The following is a 20,658-nucleotide window of genomic DNA, read 5'->3' as shown; positions in this document are numbered from 1 at the left end:
GTGAATCGAGAATCATACCGTAGTACGCACGAGAACATAACATGCCCTGGCCCGGGACTCAGTGAAAGATACATTAAGCCATGCACGAGCAGAGTCGTGAGAAACCATATGCACATAAATCCAGACTCGATGGATACGTACACTTACCGACATATGAAGATCCAGAAGCAAGTTTCGAGTCCTTCCGAATTAGTACCAGAAAGTTATGGACGTTTGAAGTGTAGAAATCTCTTCGGACTTTTCAAGCGATCCGGGATCGTGTATGAAGAACATTAAAGCTTACAGAGAATGTTCATATCAAAATACTTGTATCAAATGCTTATATCACAACACTTATATCCGAATACTTATATCAGAATTTCTTATTTCAGAATATTTACATCGGACTGATTATATCAAAATATTCATATCGGATCATTCGTATCGGAGTGTTCATGTCAGGATAGTCAAATCAGAATACTCATGTCTGAGTTACCGGATACTTATAGCAAACACGGAACATTAGCCAAAAGTTTCCATTAATTATCGTACGGAAATAAGGCAAATAGAACAATACACATAGGTCTCGGGGATTGTGGGCCCACCTCGGGTCAAATGAGGTAGCGCACACAATTTACGTATTTTACACTTCATGACGTTATTCATGATAGTTCTAAGGTAGTCGGGTCCCATTTGTTCAAGTTCTAGGTATTTAGACAACTTTTCCAACCATTAGCAACATAATTGGTTCAATTCCACTGAAAGAAAAAGGGGCAATTTCGGACGTGGATTCCGAAGAGTAGAGTTGTCCCCAAGGTCCAAATTCAAGCCTAGTATATCTAGGACATGCCAAGAGAAAGAAAGGGTAAGCCTTACATACCTTTTCCGCTTCTTAAGCTTCTCCAAATTCGAATCCCGTTTTCTCCAAAATCTTTTCCTTCAACTTCCTCACTTAGCTAAGGTTGGAATTTTGCACCAAAAAGTGATTCTCTTGCCTCAACAATTATACCATGTTGAAGAGCATCCTTGGATTAGTAGGAATATCATAAGAATATAATTTTTGGGATCAAATTTCTTGGCCTTGGATTTTGGCCTCTTGGCCGAATAGTATGGCCTTCTCTTTCTCTTTTTTTTTTTTTTTTTTTTTTTTTTTTTTTGTCTTTGTTTCTTTCTTGCTTTGTTTCTCTCCTTCTTCAAATATGAACACCCCTCTCTTATATATATGTGTGTGTCACATGACCATGCACATGCCTCATTTTTTTTTATTTCAAATTTCTCTAGATTTTTCTTTCCTTTTCCCCCCTTTTTTTTTCTAGAATTTTCTTTCCTTTTTCTTTTTCTAGAATTTTCATCCTTTTAAGGATGACTTAGTTTGGTCATCCTTTTTCATTCTTTTTTCTTCACATGGCCAATATGGCCCCTTCTGGAGCTTCTTGAACACCATGTGAAATTACCATTTTGCCCCCAGCCTTCCACATTATTCCCATGACGCCGCTTTGCAAATTTCCCTTCTTACCCTTAACCTTTTTCAATATTTCCATACTAATAATGTTCATAATTAATATTCGCCAACGACCTCTGCACAAAAATAATCTTGGAAAATGGTCTAACCCTTAACTTCTCGCAATTATCCCGACTTATCCGAACGCATAAAATACGGAATATAACAGAATACGATAAGAGAATGATAACGAGTAACTTACGGAGACATTGTGAAAGGCAACACTGCTATGCTGGATTAGAGGTTAAGATGTGAGCAATAGAGTTGTTCGCTAATGATACGGTGACCTATAAGTAGCAAGGGAGAAAGATAGAAAACCTCCTATAGTAGGAAGTGAGAAAAGGAAGGGAAAGGAGTATGACAAGATAGGCTACCAGCGAATGTTAGTACGGAGGGGAGATGTGAAATAGCATGAACCAGGAAGATGGAAAGATCGTGACTAAGATTGAATACACTTTATAAAAGTCGTACAAGAGTAGTTATGTACCCATGAGCATTATATGCTAGGGATGAGACCAAGCAAATACTTAATGAGGAAAAGTTTGGATTCAGTAATAACAATATGGTTATGAGATTTTTGGGTGCATTAAGGAAAGATGTAAAAATGGTTTAAGCTGAATTACCGAGATAGAATTTGTACTGAGGACAAACAGGACATGGCTATGGTTGAACCAAAGACCTATCCCGATACCAAGATAAGAGAGGCGAAGACGAAGTAAAACATAAGGATTAGTGAAGCCACGCTAAGGTATTTCTTGGGCTAATTTGAGCACCTTCGTATATTCGCGTAAAGATTGCAACATCATGTGTGACAGGAAAGTTGAGAGCAAAATTTGAGCAAAGGGACAATAGAAGAGTTTGAATTAAGGATAAAGAGACGACACGAGATAATGTGCCTAGAATGTTACAAGTTGAGACGATTATAAGACAATTTAAGCAAGATGATCAGAACTAGCTGGTCACTAAAAGAGGGTGAATTTAGACGTCAAATTCTTTTAGAAGTATACTAGCTGATGATAGTTAAAGCCAGGAGCGGCTATGTAAAGTTATTATATGAGGGGACTTCGTCGCTACTTGATAACTAACTCCAAAGACAGAGACTAAGAGCAAAAGATAGAGTGATAATTAAAGCCTTTTAAAGGAGTTGAGAAGAAATACATGAGGCTCGGTATGACAGAAAGTGCGGATCACCTACGGGATAGTTTGATATTGAGGAAGACTAAGTTAATCAGCCCAGACATGACTCAGCAAGCCATTGATAAGGTAACACTTGTTCGGGGAAAGGTTACTAATAGCTCAGAGTCGACAGAAGTCATATGCAGAGAATCGACGTCAACACTTAGGGTTCCAGGTTAGCGAGTGAGCATTCTTGAAGATATCACCCATAAAAAGTGTAATGAGGTTTGACAAAAAGGAGAACCCTATAGCTACCGGATCGTCAGGTAAGAAGATCGCGTACTAAGGACGTAGCTTCTGTTAAGGTATGGTGGCAGAGCGATAACAGGGAGAAGATGACTCGGGAAGCTGAAAAGAAGATGAAGAAGAAATATGGTTGGTAGATGAGACTATGTGTTATAGTAATAAAGGAAAACCCCCCGAGATCCTTGTAAGACCTTATGAGACTAGTTTAACATTCGAGGACGAATGTTCTAAAGGGGGGAAGGATGTTATATCCGGTATTTTATACGTTGGAATATTTTAAGTTAGTTGGGACAAGTTAAGGACAAGGATATTTTTCGATTTGGTGTAATGCATAAGTTGTTTATGAATTTTATTGGTATGGAATATTAAGGGAAATTAGGGGCTAGAAGTTGAAATAAAAATTTCATGAAAAGGCCAAAGTGGCCGTGTGTTAAGGTGGGACCCACATGTCGAGATTTTATAAAGGACATATGAAGAGATATAAGAGTAGTACATGTGAAGTTGAGCAAGTCCTAAGAAGGACCCATAAGCTAAAAATGAGTGTAAGCCCTCCAAAAGGATGATTTAAGAAAACGTCTTCGGGTGATCTGACTTCGAGGGGCCAAAACGGTATTATGAGTTTGGAATTTGGGAAAACTCCCAGAATGAAAGTTGTAGATAATTGAAATATCTTTCGAACCATAGGTCGTTGGTTTACAGGAGACATCGGGATAAGGAGATATGGACGTTTTAAGGCGAGAAAGGTCGATTGGGCAGGCCCAACCCGAGCCCAACCGGGTCAGGCCCATTACCCACACCTTTTTAAATGAAATATCAGCCTTTTCTCCTCATTTTTCATACCAAAACACCCAGAAAATTCTAGAGAAAAAGAGAGAGGAGATCCTAGAGAGAAAAACTAATTTTGACCAAAATCCGCGTCCCGAATTCCGAAGCCCATGAAGAGAAAAGTGTCCTATGTCGCGTTGCCTTCAATTTGAGCTAAAAATCAACCAAGAAGAAGAGGGTGGACGTGGTGGCTGCACACTTGAGGTAAGATTAAGGTTCCTTTTCATTGTTAACAAGTTTATTCAGAGTTTAACGGATTAGAACGGAGGGAATAGTGTGTAGAAATGGATGAAATTCATGAAACTTTGTATGTTGATGTTGAGCCATGAGTATGGGCTGTTTTGTGACAAGGAATGAACTAAATTTACTTATTGTTTTGGTTGTTGTTGTTGTGAATTCTATGATGTAAAATGAAGGTTTAATGGTTCAAGTTGAAGTTAAAATCGTGTGTGGGCTGTTTTTGGATGCTAATGTGAATTAAATATAGTTTCTTGTATTTATGAGGATAATGTTGTTAACGTGTGGATTGTTGGTGTAGTTCATGAATTTGGAAGAAAAGAATGTGTTGTGTTGCTTTTGTCGAGTTTGGGAGGTTTTACGGTGGCATTGTATATTGGTTGGGTTGTTTTGAATATTGTGCGGATTGTTTGAAATGTTCTTGAATCTTGATTGAAAGGTTTCGGATTAGTACTTGAACGTGTGAGCATTGATGTTGGCTTGAATGTATGTAGTTGGATTGAATGTAAATGGAATGTTGTCGAATTATGTAGAAAAGAGCTACTAATGTTAAAATGCATTTTGAATTGATTGTTGATGTTGCTAATATGATTGTTGGTATTGTTGTTAATGATATTGGCCGAGTTGAATTCTCGGGGTTGTTGAATTTACAGGGGAAGTGCTGCCCAAATTTACGTAAATAAAGTGCTAGCCTAGAACTGGATTCCTAAGTGCTTATGACTAATGTTTGGTGTCTAACGACGTTGTTGTAGATCTTGGGAAGCCGAGACTTAAGTTTGGACTAGCTTAGAAAGCGGACGAGGTATGTAAAGCCTAACCTTTCTTTCTTTTGGCATGTCTTAGTTGCGAGTAGGATATGCTACGGGCCTAGGGGTAACTCTATTCTTGCGATCCGAGCATGTCTACGGTTCTTATTCACTTCTTAATGTTGTCATTCGTAATGTAATAGAATAATGGTCCTTATGTCTTTGGTATGATTGGATTTCAAATGTTGCATAAAAAGTTTTGTTCCTAAAGGGTTCTATGTCGAAAAAGGGCCGTAACTTTCATAGACAGAACCGGATCGCCTCGATATGCTCGTAGAAGATTTTGTAACGTATAATGACTCTAACTTTCATAGGCGGGCTCGGATTGGGTTGATACTTGCCCGTGGGCCCCCGAACTTTCCTTTTGTGTAGTTCTAACGACTTTTGAAAGAACTTAGCATGACTATCGTCTTAACCCTCGGCGTCGATTACTTACTTACCTATCGAGTCTGTAATGATGATTATGTTCTTGACTTCCATAAGATACTTCATATGATTTTGATACTTATCTATGATTTCCAAATTTCTATTTGATATGTCCCCGAGTGACATTTGGGGGAAACTTGATTTGACTACTGTCTTGGTTTTTCAATGATGGTTCGTTTTGATCATTTTATTGAGTCTTTGAAAATGTTTTAAGTTGCATATAGTTGCTCACGACTCTGCTCATGCATATGGTTATTATATCTTTCGCCGAGTCCCGGGCCGGTTATGTCGTCGTGCGCACTATGTTATATTCTGTGTTATCTTTGTGTTACGGCTCATCGAGCTCCTCGCTAGAGGGCCGGGTTCCGTTTATATTTGGTGTTATGCTGTGTTATGGCGTCATGATGTGTTATGATGTGTGACGGGGATACGGAGATATGGAATCTTTTGGTGTTATGCTGTGTTATGGCGCCAATGACGGGAGGGCGACCATATTCCTGAGCCCCATGCATGATTTGTGTTTTAATAAGTAAGCATTTTGGTATTTTGAAAGTTGCATTTACTTTCTGTACTTCCTGGTTCTGATTATAATCTCGTTTACTATATTTCTTGCTTTGCATACTCAGTACATATTCCGTACTGACCCCCTTTCTTCGGGAAATTCGCGTTTCATGCTCGCGAGTACGTATACTCGCTTTGGTGATCCGCCCGGCTTAGGATTTCTAATCGGCTATTTTGGAGCACTCCCTTATTCCGAGCCTATGTTTTGGTGCAGTACTCTTCCGATGCATATGTATATGTCTATTCATGGGTACGGTGGGGCCACATCCCGTCATATGATTCGTTATTGCTCTTAGAGTTCGTAGACACATATGTGTGGGTTGTGGGCAGTTATTGTACAATTGTGTCTGTGTGGTTTGTGTTACGGACGTCCCCCCTGTATTATGATAGCCTTACCGGCTTATGTGCGATATATATGCTTATATGCGACGGTTTGAGACGACGTCTGATCTTTGTATATGTATCCTCTGCTGAAAGTTGTGACTACGATATGTGTATATATTTGTGACAGCTTTGGGGCGACGTCTTACTTTCTGTATGTATAAATCATTTGTATGTTGTTTCTGGTTAATGGGTGTGTACGGGTGCCCAGTTCGGGCACTAGTCGCGGCCTACGGGGTTGGGTCGTGACATATATAAGGGGGCTTACTCCCTCATTCCTGATCCAAAACACCCCAAATCTTCCCCAAATTTTTGGAAAATTCTCCCTAACTTCCAACACCAAATTTTAAGCCCAAATCAAGTATAATCTCCGGATTCAGGTCCGATGACATATAGTTGCGATTATAATATCGTATTGCGGTGAATCTTAGCTAGAATTCAAGGTGAATATTGAAGATATCGCGGTTTTAATGGGAGTAAGGTATGAATCTTCCTTTATTAGCATTGATTTAAGTTAATTACAGAGATAGAACTATTAAATGGACGTATAATAATTTTGTTGGTGGAAATATTGGATAAACATCATGTGGAATGTTTTATGGAATACTTTGGTATTGATAATGTTGTGTTGATGTTGGTATGGTTGTTGTTGTTGCAGGTTGCTGAATCGTGATTTCAGGCTAGGTATATAAACAGGGGAGATGCTGCTCGAATTTTGGTAGAATTCTAAAGGAGTTTAATTTAAAGACTTGAGATAGGCACATGACTATAAGTCTAACCGTGGTATGACTTCTCTTGAATGTAGAATTACAAGCTTGCGAGATAAAGCGTTAAGTGGTAAGAAATCAATCAGGTATGTAAGGCTAGTCCTTTTCTTTCTAAAGGCATGATTCATATGTTATGATTCCATATATGTCTTCCATAACATTCTTGTTCCTGAAAAGCTAGGAGTTCATGATTCTCAAGGTTTTTATGATATTAAAGACAAGATGTTTTCTATGAGGACAATGATGACAATGAGGACTTCTCTCTTGTGAATCCATACATGTCTTCCATAATTTCCTCATTTCCAAGAGCTAAAGATTCATGAAGTTTCTTACGACGCTAAAGATGATTATGTTTTCATGATGAAAATGATGCTGATGATAATGATGATGATCCTATTTCTAGAAGTTTCGAAGTTTATGATTTTAATGCTAAGATGAGATTATTGAGCTTATTTCATGATCTTCTTGATTCCACTCATTGTTGTTGATCTCACCTTATGATCATTGTTCCGTCAAGGTGAGTTAAAGCGATGATGATTGTTCCATAATATAAATCGGAGGCTACCGACATTACGTCACTCCGATAAAAAAGTGATAACTTTTACCTGGGCTCTCATGCATGCTACTTATGTTTTATATGTATATATGGGGTAAGGGGAAAGGTGAGGCATTATATATGCATAGCCACCTGTTCAGCTGGATATCATCCCGGACGCGGGATGCCCGGATGCGGGATATATGGATAAATGGACCGAGCCATTCGTTCCGCTGCAAAATATATGTAAAATGATGATATGATATATGGATCGGGCTACACGTTCCGCAGCAATCTAAAATGTTTATGGATCGGGCTGCATATTCCGCGGCGCTACTATTTATTTATGGATCGGGCTCCATGTTCCGCAGCACTATTTTTTTTTTAGGGAAAACCAATCAGCCTGATGCTGTTGGATTTTTATTAAAAAGAAATCAACAGTATTTACAGAACAAAGTGAAAGAAACTGAAAATAAACTATACTACTCTATCATAGGAAATCAAAAAATCTAAGCCTTGTTTGAATAGCCAAGTGTAACAATGAAGGAACTGCAAACAAGAACACTCCTTCTTTGGATTGATGCCATTATCAGTCACCTCAAGCTCTCACCAGGTGATATGGTATCTAATCTCACTGAAAATCTTTCAAAAAGAAGTGTGGTATGAAGTTCCTCATAGTTGCTGTCTTATGCTGTCCAATATCCTTAATCAATTTTACTCATGAGGTCATGTTGAATGTTTGTAGCTGAATTAGGTAACTAAAGAGATCCTGTTAGTAGGATGAACATTTCTATTAATACCATACACTAACAAGGATAACCTTAGTCATCCAACCAGGTATACAATAATCAAACCAAGCTATTATCATGAAACTTTACTCCCTTGTGAAACAAAATCATGTGTCGTCACTTGTTGGCTTGTATACAGAAATCAGATATAAATGAGAGTTTCAGTCTGGTTCTCTATTTCTATAAATCTTGCTTCTGAAGTTAGGCATCATCATCTTATCACTATTGAGAATACGCTTTGCACTGCTTTGGCAATTCGGCAAATGAATGAAATTGAACCTGCCAAAATCAAAAACCAAGTTAGTTAAAAAATCTGCAAGTGCATTTCCTTCCCTAAGGATATGAGCAAACTGCACTTGCCCCTTGTTCCACCAAAACTTGATCTTACTAACTTCCATAATGATCTTCCATGGAATCTCCCATACTCCTTGAATGATGTTTATCATGGACAGAGAATCTGATTCAATCATTACAGGCACCAGATCATTTTTAATGCAGAATTCAATTCCATCCAATATAGCCACATATTCTGCTGTAACATTTGTTGTATCAGCTATTCTTCTTGCCCCAGCTTATATCAGGTTTCCAACATCATCTCTAATGCAGAAAGCAGCTGAACTCAAACCTGGATTACCTCTAGAGGCCCCATCTATTGCACTTGAACCAGCCAACATCAGGACACTTCCATTGCACCATCTTATTGTCACGACCCAACCCCGTAAGCCGTGACTAACGCCCGACCTGGGCCCCGTACGTACCAAAGTCCCAAAAATAGTAACTCAAATATTTAATAAAATTTGGGCAGAGTTTCCTCTATTTTTCTTACTAGCCAAAATTAACCTGCACGCAGAAAATACCAACAAAGGCCACACAGGGCCAACATAACCATATATACATATACAGGCAAGCCGGCAGGGCTGCCGTGGCGGACCGCCCAGAACATATCACATATATATACACCGTACAGACATAGCCATAACCCACGTACATATCCACAGGCCTCTAAACAGAATAACGAAAACATATGACGGGACAGGGCCCCGTCGTACCCCTGAATAATAATGTACATATACATCGAAGAAAATATATACCAAAATATATGAGCTCCGAAGAAGGAGCGATCCCGAAAGTTGGATAGGTGTCCTAAGCGGGTGGATCACCGAGGCGAGCGTAATGTACTTCGAAGATGGGGGTCGGTACGGAATATGTACGAGTATGTAAAGCGAGAATACGAGAATCATAAGTGGGAACAAAGATGCGAAATCAAGTACAATATGCAAATGTTAAAATACTTATGTAAAAAAACATAAATCATGCATAGGCTCTTAGAACGATGGTCGCCGCCGACAATGGCGCCATACCACATCATACCCGAAAAGTTTCGATCTCCGACACCGACGGATCATATCATATCACAAAGCGTACCCCCGTAACGCCAAATATATACACGGTACCCGGCCGAAGGGGACACGGCGTAACACATCATACTCCGGAATATATATCATAGCGCGCACGAACATAGCCGGCCCGGGATCCGGCGGACGAGGTGATAACAATGAGCACGAGCGGAGTCGTGAGCATACATATGCATAAAATCGTATTCATAAGTCATAAAGTGAGTAAGAAGTCCACATGCCAAAGTTTAAACGAAAATAGTATTAACCTTTTCCTGAAAATCATTACGGAAGCATAAAAAGGCCGCGGGCCCCACGGACGGGTGCCGACCCCCATCCGAGCCCGACTATGGTAGTTAGGGGAAAGATAGGTCTTATGAACATACATATTATGTTTGGGGGCGTTCCGAGCTCGTATGCAAAAGTTACGGACGTTTGAAGTTCGGGACCTCTTTGTAGTCAAAATTCTTTTTAAGTCTTTTGAAACTCATTTATTTGAAAACTTAAGAACATTATATTGAACACAATAATGAATCAACCTTTAGGATCGATCAAGTACGTATCTAAGCTCGGATTTAAGAACAGAACAACCCCGAGATGCGGGTCATAGCCTATTAGCGCTAGGACATGCCAAACGAAAGAAAGCGACGCCTTACATACCTTATCCGCTCGCGAGCTAAATCAAGCCTCAAGTCTCAAATGCTCCAAAATCTACATAACACACATTATGCTAACATTAGCCACAAACTTTTAGGCATTCAATATTCAAGCGAACATTAAATTCTAACGAAATTTCGGCAGCATTTCCCCTGTACATTCACCAACCCCGAGATTTACACTCGGCTAAATTCAACAACAACCAAACCAACAACCAAAATACAACATCAATAATCGATTCGCAATACATTCTAACATTAATATCCAATTTCCAACACATTCCAACATTAAATGCATTTTGCTACATACTCAGAAATATTCCAATATATTCAACTATACTCATATAGTCAACTTAACATTAAGGCTCATACGTTCCATTACTAATCCGAACCCATTTAAATCATATTCAAGAACACTTTAAGCAATTCACACAATTTTCCAAATAACCCAAACATTGTCCCATCTTACCCGAAATGCAGCCCAAACCCGAGAACAACATAGCTTGCCTTCCTTTCTTCCAAATTCATAAATTACACTAACTATCCATCCTTTATAATATCAATTCCATAAATGTAAAAATGTACACAAAGATCACAATCACTTCCAAATCAGTCCACACAATCCCAATAATCAACATAAGTCATTTAAGAGCTCATTATCAATTTAGAATTCACAACAACACAACTAAAACACTAAGGGAACTCAATTCATTTCTTGGCACCAAAATGGACCTATATTCGGCCATGTCACAACACACATATATGGATGATTCCCATGCATTTCAACCCACCATAACAACAACCAAACATGTTACAAAGAATCCAATTCATCAATCCAACAATACATAGGAACCACACGGCCACAAGCCATGCATGGCTCATGGCCACGGTTCAACTCCAACGTCTAAGCTTTCCATGAATTCATTCATGTTTACCTACTATAGCATGTCCACACCATTCATAACACAAAAAAGAGAAGTAATTCTTACCTTTTTCCTTCACTTCACACGTTAGCTCAAGTCTTCCAAGAGGGAAAACGGATGATCTAATGATTCAAACGACGCTTCCACGTTAACGAGCACCCTTGAATTAGTTGCTTTGCTAAGAGAACCAATTTTTTTCATGCAAGTTTCTTGGTCTTGTTTTCCCACTACTATGGCCGATTGTCTCCTTCTTTCTCTCTTATCTTTGCTCTCTTGATTTTTCTAGAATAAATGAGGAGAAAGATGAATTAATCATCTTTTAAGTTGCCAAGAAAAATAATTAATGTGGCCTTGGCCCACAAGTAGTGTGGCCGGCCACTTTGGCCCTTTAGTTACATAATTTGCAAGTTGTCTTAATTCCTTTTTGGCCCCAAATATTCACTTAACAATTTCCATGCCAAGAAAGTCATATACCACTTGTTTAAAAGAAAGTCATAATTAAAGAAAATCCCGACTTCTTGTCTCGGGATAGCCTTGTATCCTAACTTGTCATATTAACTCAAGTTATCCCGTTGTTAAAAATACGGGATATAACACTTATATCCTACTCTAGGCCTGTGATCCCCCAAATATTTCACCATGTGAGGCCAATCGTATGGAATATTTCTCAGCCAAGGATATAATGTCTTCACCAGTTGTTGTAGATTGTAGTTGATCCCATTTATCACCTTTATTTTATTCATCTTACCTCCATGCATGATAGTATTTCTTCTCTTCCATAATTGTCAGTATATGAATGCTGGTGCAGCCTGCATAACTGACTTGAGTTTTGTAGGAGCTTGCATATACCACCATTGCAATATTATACTTTGGAACAATTATCCCAACGATTATAATATTGCCATATTTCTGCTACAAATTCACCAGTTAAGAATAGATGTTGAACTGTCTCCTCCTGATGAGGGTTCAGACAGCATCTATATCTACATACAATACTAATCTTCATTCTCTTTAGTACATCATCCACTGGTATTTTGAACTTCCACACCTCCCGAAAGGAAGAATGATATTTTGAATGGAACACAACCATAATTTTGAAAAGTGAGCTGATGTTTAAGCCTTTTTCCTGAGCAAATTCCAAGCACTCCCTACAGTGAAATTTCCTGTAGTATTGGCGATCCACCAGGCTTTATCTTTCTCCTCTAAATGCTCTACTATACTCAACTCTTGTAGGATATGATCACACACATTAATTGGCAGCTTGTTATGCAATTTATGTACATCCCAGCCATCTGCATTCATGAAGTATGATACCTCTTCAATGCTGGTGCCAATCTGAAACTCTGGAGGCATTGCCTGTTTAATTGAACCAAGTTTAGTCCAATTATCTTCCCATACATCAAATGCTTCATTTCTAGGTTCCCACCATTTCTGTTGATCCACCTGACCCCTTGCTTCTAACATTCTTTTCCACACTTGTTATCCACCTTTTCTCTTGCAATATTTATTCCACATGAAGGTTGACCATAATGTATTTGATGTTCTAAATCTCCACCATCATTTGGCAAAAAGGGCCTTAGACACGTCATCATAGATCTGAATCCTAGTCCTCCTTCTTCTTTTGGTAAACAAACTTTGTCCCACCTGCTTCTTTTACCCTCTTCTTTAGTACTCCAATAAAACCTTGCAAAGATTTTATGAAGCTCATTAATAGTATATTTTGTGGGAACAACAGTTGAAAGCATGTATATGGGAATACTCTGAAGCACACTATTGATAAGAACTGCTTTTCCACCAAAAGAGAGCAATTTTCCTTTCCAGTTTTGCAGCTTGTTTTTCACCTTCTTGATAAGGTCATTGTAATATACCTTTTTCCTCCTTGCATGAAATATAGGGCTTCCCAAATACTTCAATGGAAATTGATCCCTTTTAAAGCCTGTAATCTGCTCCACCTGTTGAGACAGTACACTAGGAATCTTGTGATACATATAAAAGGCACTCTTGTCTTTATTGATCAGCTGACCTGCAATTGCCTCATAATCCTGTAGAATCTTCATAATTCTCTTCAATGACTCTCCTTCTGCAGATGCAAATATTATAGTATCATCTGCATAAGCCAGATGATTGATATTTTGACTCCATTTAGGCATGCCATAGCACACATACTCAGCACTGTCAAATTCTGCATTTAAAGCTCTTGATAACACCTCTGCTGATAGGATGAACAGTGTAGGTGAAAGTGGATCACCTTGTTTGACACCCCTAGTTGAGTGGAAAAATCCTTTGGCCTAACCATTGAAAAGGATGGAATACCATTTATTTGCAATCAGCCTCCAAATCATGTCAATGAATTGACTAGCAAATCCCATTCTGCTGAGTACCTTTATCAGATATGACCAAGATACTCTATCATAGGTTGCCATGTCCAATTTGATCACTACATTTGCTAGTTTGCCCCTTTTTCTGATGTCTGTCACAATTTCTTGTGCCAAGAGCACATTCTCAATAATGCTTCTCCCCTGTACAAAGCCTGCTTGATTAATAGATATCAACTCTGGTAGCACAGCTTCCAATCTGTCATGAACCACTCTTGACATCACCTTGTTGATAAAATTGCTTAAACTTATAGGTCTTAAGTTTGAGTAACTTTGAACCAACTCCTTCTTTGGTAGTAGTATAAGATTAGTATGAATAACTGCCTTAGGGAGAGTATGACCCTGAAAGAAAGCCACCACTATCTTGTATACATCCAAGCTAATAATATCCCAACAAGTCTAATAGAAAATTCCAGGAAAACCATCAGGTCCACTAGCACTTGATCCACTAAGGTTGAAAACAGCTTTTTTGACTTCATCAACACTAGGCATTTGACACAGTAAATCATTTCTGTTTTGATTAATCAATACAGGAATATGTGACAATAAATTTTCTCCTCCAATTGAATCTTCTTGTGAAAATTGTTGTGTATAAAAGTGCACAGCCTCAGCTGTCATTTGGTCCTCATCCTCAATCCATGAACCATCTGAATTTTGAATTCTTTTGATTTGCAGTTTCTTCCTTCTTCCCTTCACTAGATTATGGAAGAATCTAGTATTTTTGTCACCATCTACAAACCAATCCGTTTGATTTTTGTCTCCAGTACTCTTCTTCATAATGCAAGTATCTTTTAGTCTCAGCCTGAGCTTTCTACAGAACCATTCTATTTACTTGGCTTGGATTTTATTCAAACAACTCTTCCTTTAATCTCACTGTTTCCTCCCTTATGATCACCTACTTGAAGATGTCACCAAACACTTCCCTGCTCCATTTGGATAACACCCCTTTCAACTTTTTCATCTTGCATTTGAAGTTTATAAAAGGGTCCTCATGCTCCCAAGTGGACCAATTTTGCCTAACTGTATCTAGGAAAGATGCATGTTCTATCCAAAATGATAGAAATTTAAATGGTCTGAAATGATTCTGATGGTTGTCACCATATGTACACAAAAGTGGAGCATGATCTGATCCAGTTCTTGCAAGATGTTCCACTTCAATATTTCCAAAATTGTCAAGAAGAGGAGAATTCACCAACATCCTATCCAGTGTCTCAAAAATACATTCTTCATCTACTCTTCCATTCCACTAAGTGAAGGGACTTCCCTTAAACTTTACCTCTTCAAGTTCATAGAAATTTATGCAAAAAGCAAACTCTTCTACATCCTGAGGTTGAATAGGATTACCCCCTATCTTTTCTTCATCATTCAAAACCTCATTGAAGTCTCCTCCTATCAACCAAGAACAAGTCAAGGTATTGGAAAGATGATAAATATCCTCCCACAACTCTAGCCTTTCAGATGCATTACATTTAGCATATACTAAAGTAGCAATAAAATGCTGATTCAAATCTTGTATAAACAACTTCAAGGTAATCTGCTGAGGGGAATCCATCAGAACTTCCACTTCTATATTATCAGCCACAAAGTACCAGATTTTACCATTACAGTTAGCATTAGCTAAGCACATTCCCAACCTTCTCCTATAATGGTTTATTGTCTTGACATGTTGAAATGGTTCCATGAGAGCAATCAAAAAGAATTTGTGATGTCTATTTAACATTTGTAACCTATGAAAGGCTTTTTGTGTCTTCACTGATCTAATGTTCCAAATGAATGATTTTAACATCATTTAACATTAGATTTAGCAGCATTCCTCTTTGGTACCACTCTGAGTGGAATTTGCTTGTCAATAGCATTTTTCTTTCCTTTCTTCTGACCCTTATTGTTAGACTTGCTATTAGGAGATATATCATCCTGTTTAAGAATATTTCCTTTGTTCTGCTTAATATTCTCCTCCTTGTCTTCTTTATGAATATCTCTGACATCATCCTCTACTTCCATTACATCAATATTATGAGAGATCAGGTCATGTAACTCTTTGATTGGGGAAGGTTTTCTACAAAGTGTCACCTGTTGGCTCTCAGTATGTGAAATCACCAGTGCCTTTTCTGAGGAAGGAGGATCTGGTGGATCAGCATCTTGCTCCAAATCCATCTGCTCCTCCATCTTGTCACTTGTGGAAACTACAGCAATTGCCTCTATTAATTGCACATTTTCCTGCACTTTTCCTTCTCTTTGCAAAGGATCATGAATTATCACTGAGGGAGAACCCCCTGTAGCCTCTTTTACTCCATCTAATCCTCTATCATTAACAACCATATTTTTATCATGATCAGGATGAACATCTTGTTTTTGAACCTCCTCTTTGTCTGGAACCTCTACTTGCCTCAACCTTGTTCCCTTTTCTGTTGTATTGGTGCCACCAGGATTTCCTTCAGATGTTTCTTCCACACTGTCCTCTTTCCTAGGATCTCCATCAGTATAACCTTGCTCTCCATCTTCCTATTGCTTTTCTCCTGTATTCATTTCCTTTTCCTCCACCTTATCAGCCCATGAACTATGAAGTTCTTCCTCTTGATCTGTCACCTTTTGAGTAGTTGTTTGTTGCATTATTCCTTGCTCATTATTAATGCCTGGCATAACTTCTTGTATTCTTTACTGACCTTGTGTGGAACATTGAATAATGTCATCCACATTTGTTTGTTCCATGTCTGCATTATTCAGTTAGTCTCCAACTGATTACTTTGACCATCCTTGTTGCCATTTGTATTTGAAATCTCCCCCTCAGCTTTGGATGTACTTGTACTTGGTATCTCACCTTCTTCCACAGTATTTAAAACATCAAATTTGTTTTGCACCACCACTTGTACTTCTGAATCAGCATTATTCTTTGCATCAACATTCTCAACCTTGCTTTCATCCACCTTATCAGAAGTGTTAGTTTTTGGAACAAATTTCATCATATGGTAGTTTCTACCATGATACCATCTGCGTTCCTCATGCTAGCCTTTATCCTGGACAATTTGTTCCTCTTGATTTCCTGTATTCTTCATCCCTTTATCTGAGCTTATAACATCAACTTCTGCTGTTTTCTTCAATTCAGGATGAAGGATTCTACACTCGTCTCTAGGGTGGCCTTGAATCTTACATTCAGTACAATATTTTGGTAAGAAATCATATTGAATTTTGATTTTCATCTTCCTGATATCCTTTGTATCCTCATCCTCTATTTCCAACATCAGAAAGTTAGGTTACTTAGCAAGAAGATCTACTTGGACCTTGACTCTACCACAACTAGGTCGAGTCTTGTTTATGGTTGCCATGTCCAACTGCAAAGGCCTTCCAACAGCAGAAGCCATAGTAAACAAAGATTCTTTGACAAAGAAAGTAGGTAACAAGTTTGGAAAAGAAATCCACGCCATTGCCTGGGATGTTTCTTCATCCACTTTGAACTTAGAATCATAAATAAGGGGCCTCATCTGATAAGTAAAACCATCTTTACCCTTCAAATAATATGCACCTTTGGTCGTAAGATTGATAAAATCTTCCATCAGTGAGCATCTGATCAAAACATGTCTTAGTCTAAATAAACCAACCATACAATCTCCTTTTACGCCACATTGTAATGGTATAATGTTGCGTAGTTCTTCCAAATCAGGCCATCCATGAGAAAACTTTCCTATCACTGCATGTTGAAGGTCTTCCAATATCTCCATTCGTTTTATTTCAGCCTCGGTCCACTTCACCATTGGAATACCATCAATGTACGTTAGATTCTTCCTAGTCATAGGCTCACATTGCTGCTTTATTGTTGTACAAACTTCCTCTCTACCCATTAAGGTGTTAGCAAAGCTTTTTGAAGAAGTAGGGTTTGTAGTTGGGTTTATAGTAGGGTTTGAAGAATTAGGGTTTGGTTGAGATGAACATGAAGGGGGTAGGTTGGATTGAGGTAGAGGTGGAAATATGATTGAGGAGGTGAGAGGGAAAGGCTGGTCATCCGCCAACGACGGCTGACCAGTGGCCGGAGTGGCCATTATACGGCTAGGTTAGGGTTTGTAGTATTAGGGTTTGCATGAAATTTTAGGAGAGAGAAGGGAGCGTTGAGGAAAGTTTCTTTTTTTTTCATTATTTATACATATATAAGGAATGTTTTTCTTAAGAAAGCTAAGCATGCATGGTATCCGTCTTGTGAAACTATCAGATTTATAGGTTATCTTTATCTCATGTTATGTTCTATATTTCTTATCATGTTGTTATTCATGCCTTACATACTCAATACATCGTTCGTACTGACGTCCCTTCTTGTGGATGCTGCGTTCATGCTCGCAGGTAGACAGGTACACGAATTTGACTCGTAGGTGATTAATCAGCAGATTCTCAGGAGCACTCCATATACTTCGGAGCTGCAGTGTATTGCTTCCTTACGGTCATATGTATTTTTTTAGAGGCTCGTAGACAGATGTATGTAGTTAGATGTTCCTTAAACGTCATCAGCTCTTATTGTTGTATAATATTTAGTAGCCTTGTTGGCCTACACTTATAGACATAGCTGTTGATAACAGTTTTAAGTATGATATTCACGAGCTGCCTATGTGGCCCACTTAGAAATGTTTATGAGATGTATGTTTCGTGGTGCTCTGTGTATTAGCTCCGGGTGCCCATCATGGCCCTCTAGTCAGGTCGTGACAGAAGGCCTGTGTGCTTACTTGCTTTATGACTCATACGCTAACATAGTTTAATCTTAGTTCAAATTCGATGCTATGAGTTGTTTGGAACAAGTTGTACATGGTGTAAGAAGCACAGGGCTTGTCATCATCAAAAAAGGGGAATTTGTTGGCATAAAGCCATGTATGAACTTTTGATGATTGACAAAGTGAACCTACAATGCAAAGAAACCAAGTCGAGACAAAGTAATTGAACAAAGCTAGACAGATGGTTTAGGTTTAGAAGATATTCCAAACACAGTGATACGCTGTCATGACCCTAATTACTGATCGTGCGGGCTCCTACCTTAATATCACTAGTAGGCGAACCCTTACCCGTTAACCCATTAATCACTAGCCAATTTCAACTTCTTTAATCATTTATTCTCTAACAATCAATAGATAAGTGAATGAATAAATATCCTAACCAAGTCATAACTAATAAATATCGTAAGTGTAGAAGTCTAACTATTACATCCCCAAAATCTGAAAGTCATCGTACAAGGACTCTAACCAACAATGTCTAATGAACAAAATATCTATCAAATATAATAATGAATAATGTCTAGAATGAAAGTAGACATCTTGAAAGAATGATCTTCAGACGGCATGTGTCACGACCTAACCCCATAGGCCGTGACTAGTGCCCGAACTAGGCACTCGTACCCTCTACTAATCATAATCAACTCATAGCAAACATACTAAGAACTTATACATACCGAAAAGCACGGTGAAGCATATACATATATACATATCATACAAATAACCTGGAATGTACAGAACGCAGACGCAACTGACTATACTACCCACAACCCACAGACATGTCTACAGACCTCTAGGAGTAATAACCGAATCATATGACGGGATAGGCCCCGCCGTACCCCTGAATAAATATATTTATATATATACATAACAGAAAAGTCTGTACCAAAATGTGGGCTCCTGGACAAGGGAGCACTCCAACAGCAGAATAGAGGTCCTAAACTGGCGGCTCACCAAAATGATCGTCTGTACCTGCGGGCATGAAACGCAGCCCCCGAAGAAAGGGGGTCAGTACGGAATATGTACTGAGTATGTAAAGCATGGAATACAATAAACAAGATCATAACTGAACTGGGGTTTACAGAACAAGTATAGTAGTCCGAAAAATCGGAAGACAGAAAATCAGAACACTTGCCTTTAAATCATATATCATGTATGTCCGTGTCATATCATAATGTCATCATATATGCATACCGTACCCGGCCCTCTAATGAGGGACTCGGTGAGTAAAATCATATAATCATCATACATAGCCATCATGTAATCATATATATACATATATACTGAAACCGGCCCTCTAGTGAGGGACTCGGTGAAGTGTCATATGCATACCGTACCCGGCCCTATATGAGGGACTCGGTCGTACCCGGCCCTTCCGGGACTCGGTGAATTATCACATACATGCCGTACCCGGCCCTCTAGTGAGGGACTCGGTGAAACATCATATACATACCGTACCCGGCCCTCTAGTGAGGGACTCGGTGAATAATGCCCAAACGTCTGTGCACGAATACATACCCGGCCCGGGACTCGGTGAATGATGTAACCATAACATGCACGAGCGGAGTAGTGAGAAATCATATGCATACAGATCATCATTATCGACTCGACAGAATGATCAATGAAATTCCATTTAAAGGCCAACAATAGTCAAATTACGTTTCCTCTGAATGTCGCTCGGAATCATATCAATTAGGACTTTAGATGTCATAGGTACATATCCAAATCGTATGAAGTAGATTATGAAAATCAAGATCATAATCGTCGTTACAGACTCGGTAGATAATTAAATAATAGTGGCTCGAGGGTTAGGACGATAATCGGATTAAGTTCTTCCAAAGAAACCATTACAAACGAACATAGAAAGGTTTCGGGGCCCACGGACGAGCATCAAACCAATCCGGGCCCACTTATGAAGATTAGGCTTATTACTCGTTATGGAGCCTCCTACGAACGTTTCGGGGCGATCCGAGCTCGTCTGCGAAAGTTACTGTCGTTCGTAGTTACAGAGCATTTTTAAAAGCAAAAATCCTTTACACAAACAATCTTTTTATGCAATATTCAAAAATCCAACCGTACAAGGGACATAAGAACCATAGCTCATCTATATCAAATATATGAATATCAAGGGACGATTAAGAATCGTAATTATGCTCGGATCGTGAGAATAGAGTCACCTCGGAATCATTTCATAACCTACTTGGACCTAAGGCATGCCAAAAGAAAGGAAAGACAAGCTTTACATACCTCGTCTATTCTCGAAGCTAATCCAATCTTACGTCGCGAACTTTCCAAGATCTACAATATGCCATTAAATACCAACATTAGCTAAGGCAT

The 20,658-nt window shown here is 38.8% G+C and overlaps 1 protein-coding gene across 3 annotated transcripts in view; it reads left to right on the top strand.

The window, feature by feature from the left end:
* The first annotated feature begins 3,856 nt into the window (after positions 1-3,856).
* LOC132045752 (uncharacterized) overlaps positions 3,857-20,658 on the top strand; it is a 61,734-nt gene continuing 44,932 nt past the window's right edge. For 2 of the 3 annotated variants that reach the window (XM_059436337.1, XM_059436338.1), the window contains exon 1: positions 3,857-3,931. The gene's annotated coding sequence lies outside the window, so the exon portion shown is untranslated. The remainder of the gene's footprint in view (positions 3,932-20,658) is intronic. The other variant, XM_059436331.1, reaches the window with a different exon arrangement.

The sequence above is a fragment of the Lycium ferocissimum genome, unplaced genomic scaffold (assembly GCF_029784015.1).
Source record: "Lycium ferocissimum isolate CSIRO_LF1 unplaced genomic scaffold, AGI_CSIRO_Lferr_CH_V1 ctg781, whole genome shotgun sequence".
NCBI classification, from domain to species: Eukaryota; Viridiplantae; Streptophyta; class Magnoliopsida; order Solanales; family Solanaceae; genus Lycium; species Lycium ferocissimum.
Note: the sequence above shows the minus strand (reverse complement) of the source record. Positions and strands in the feature narration are given on the sequence as shown.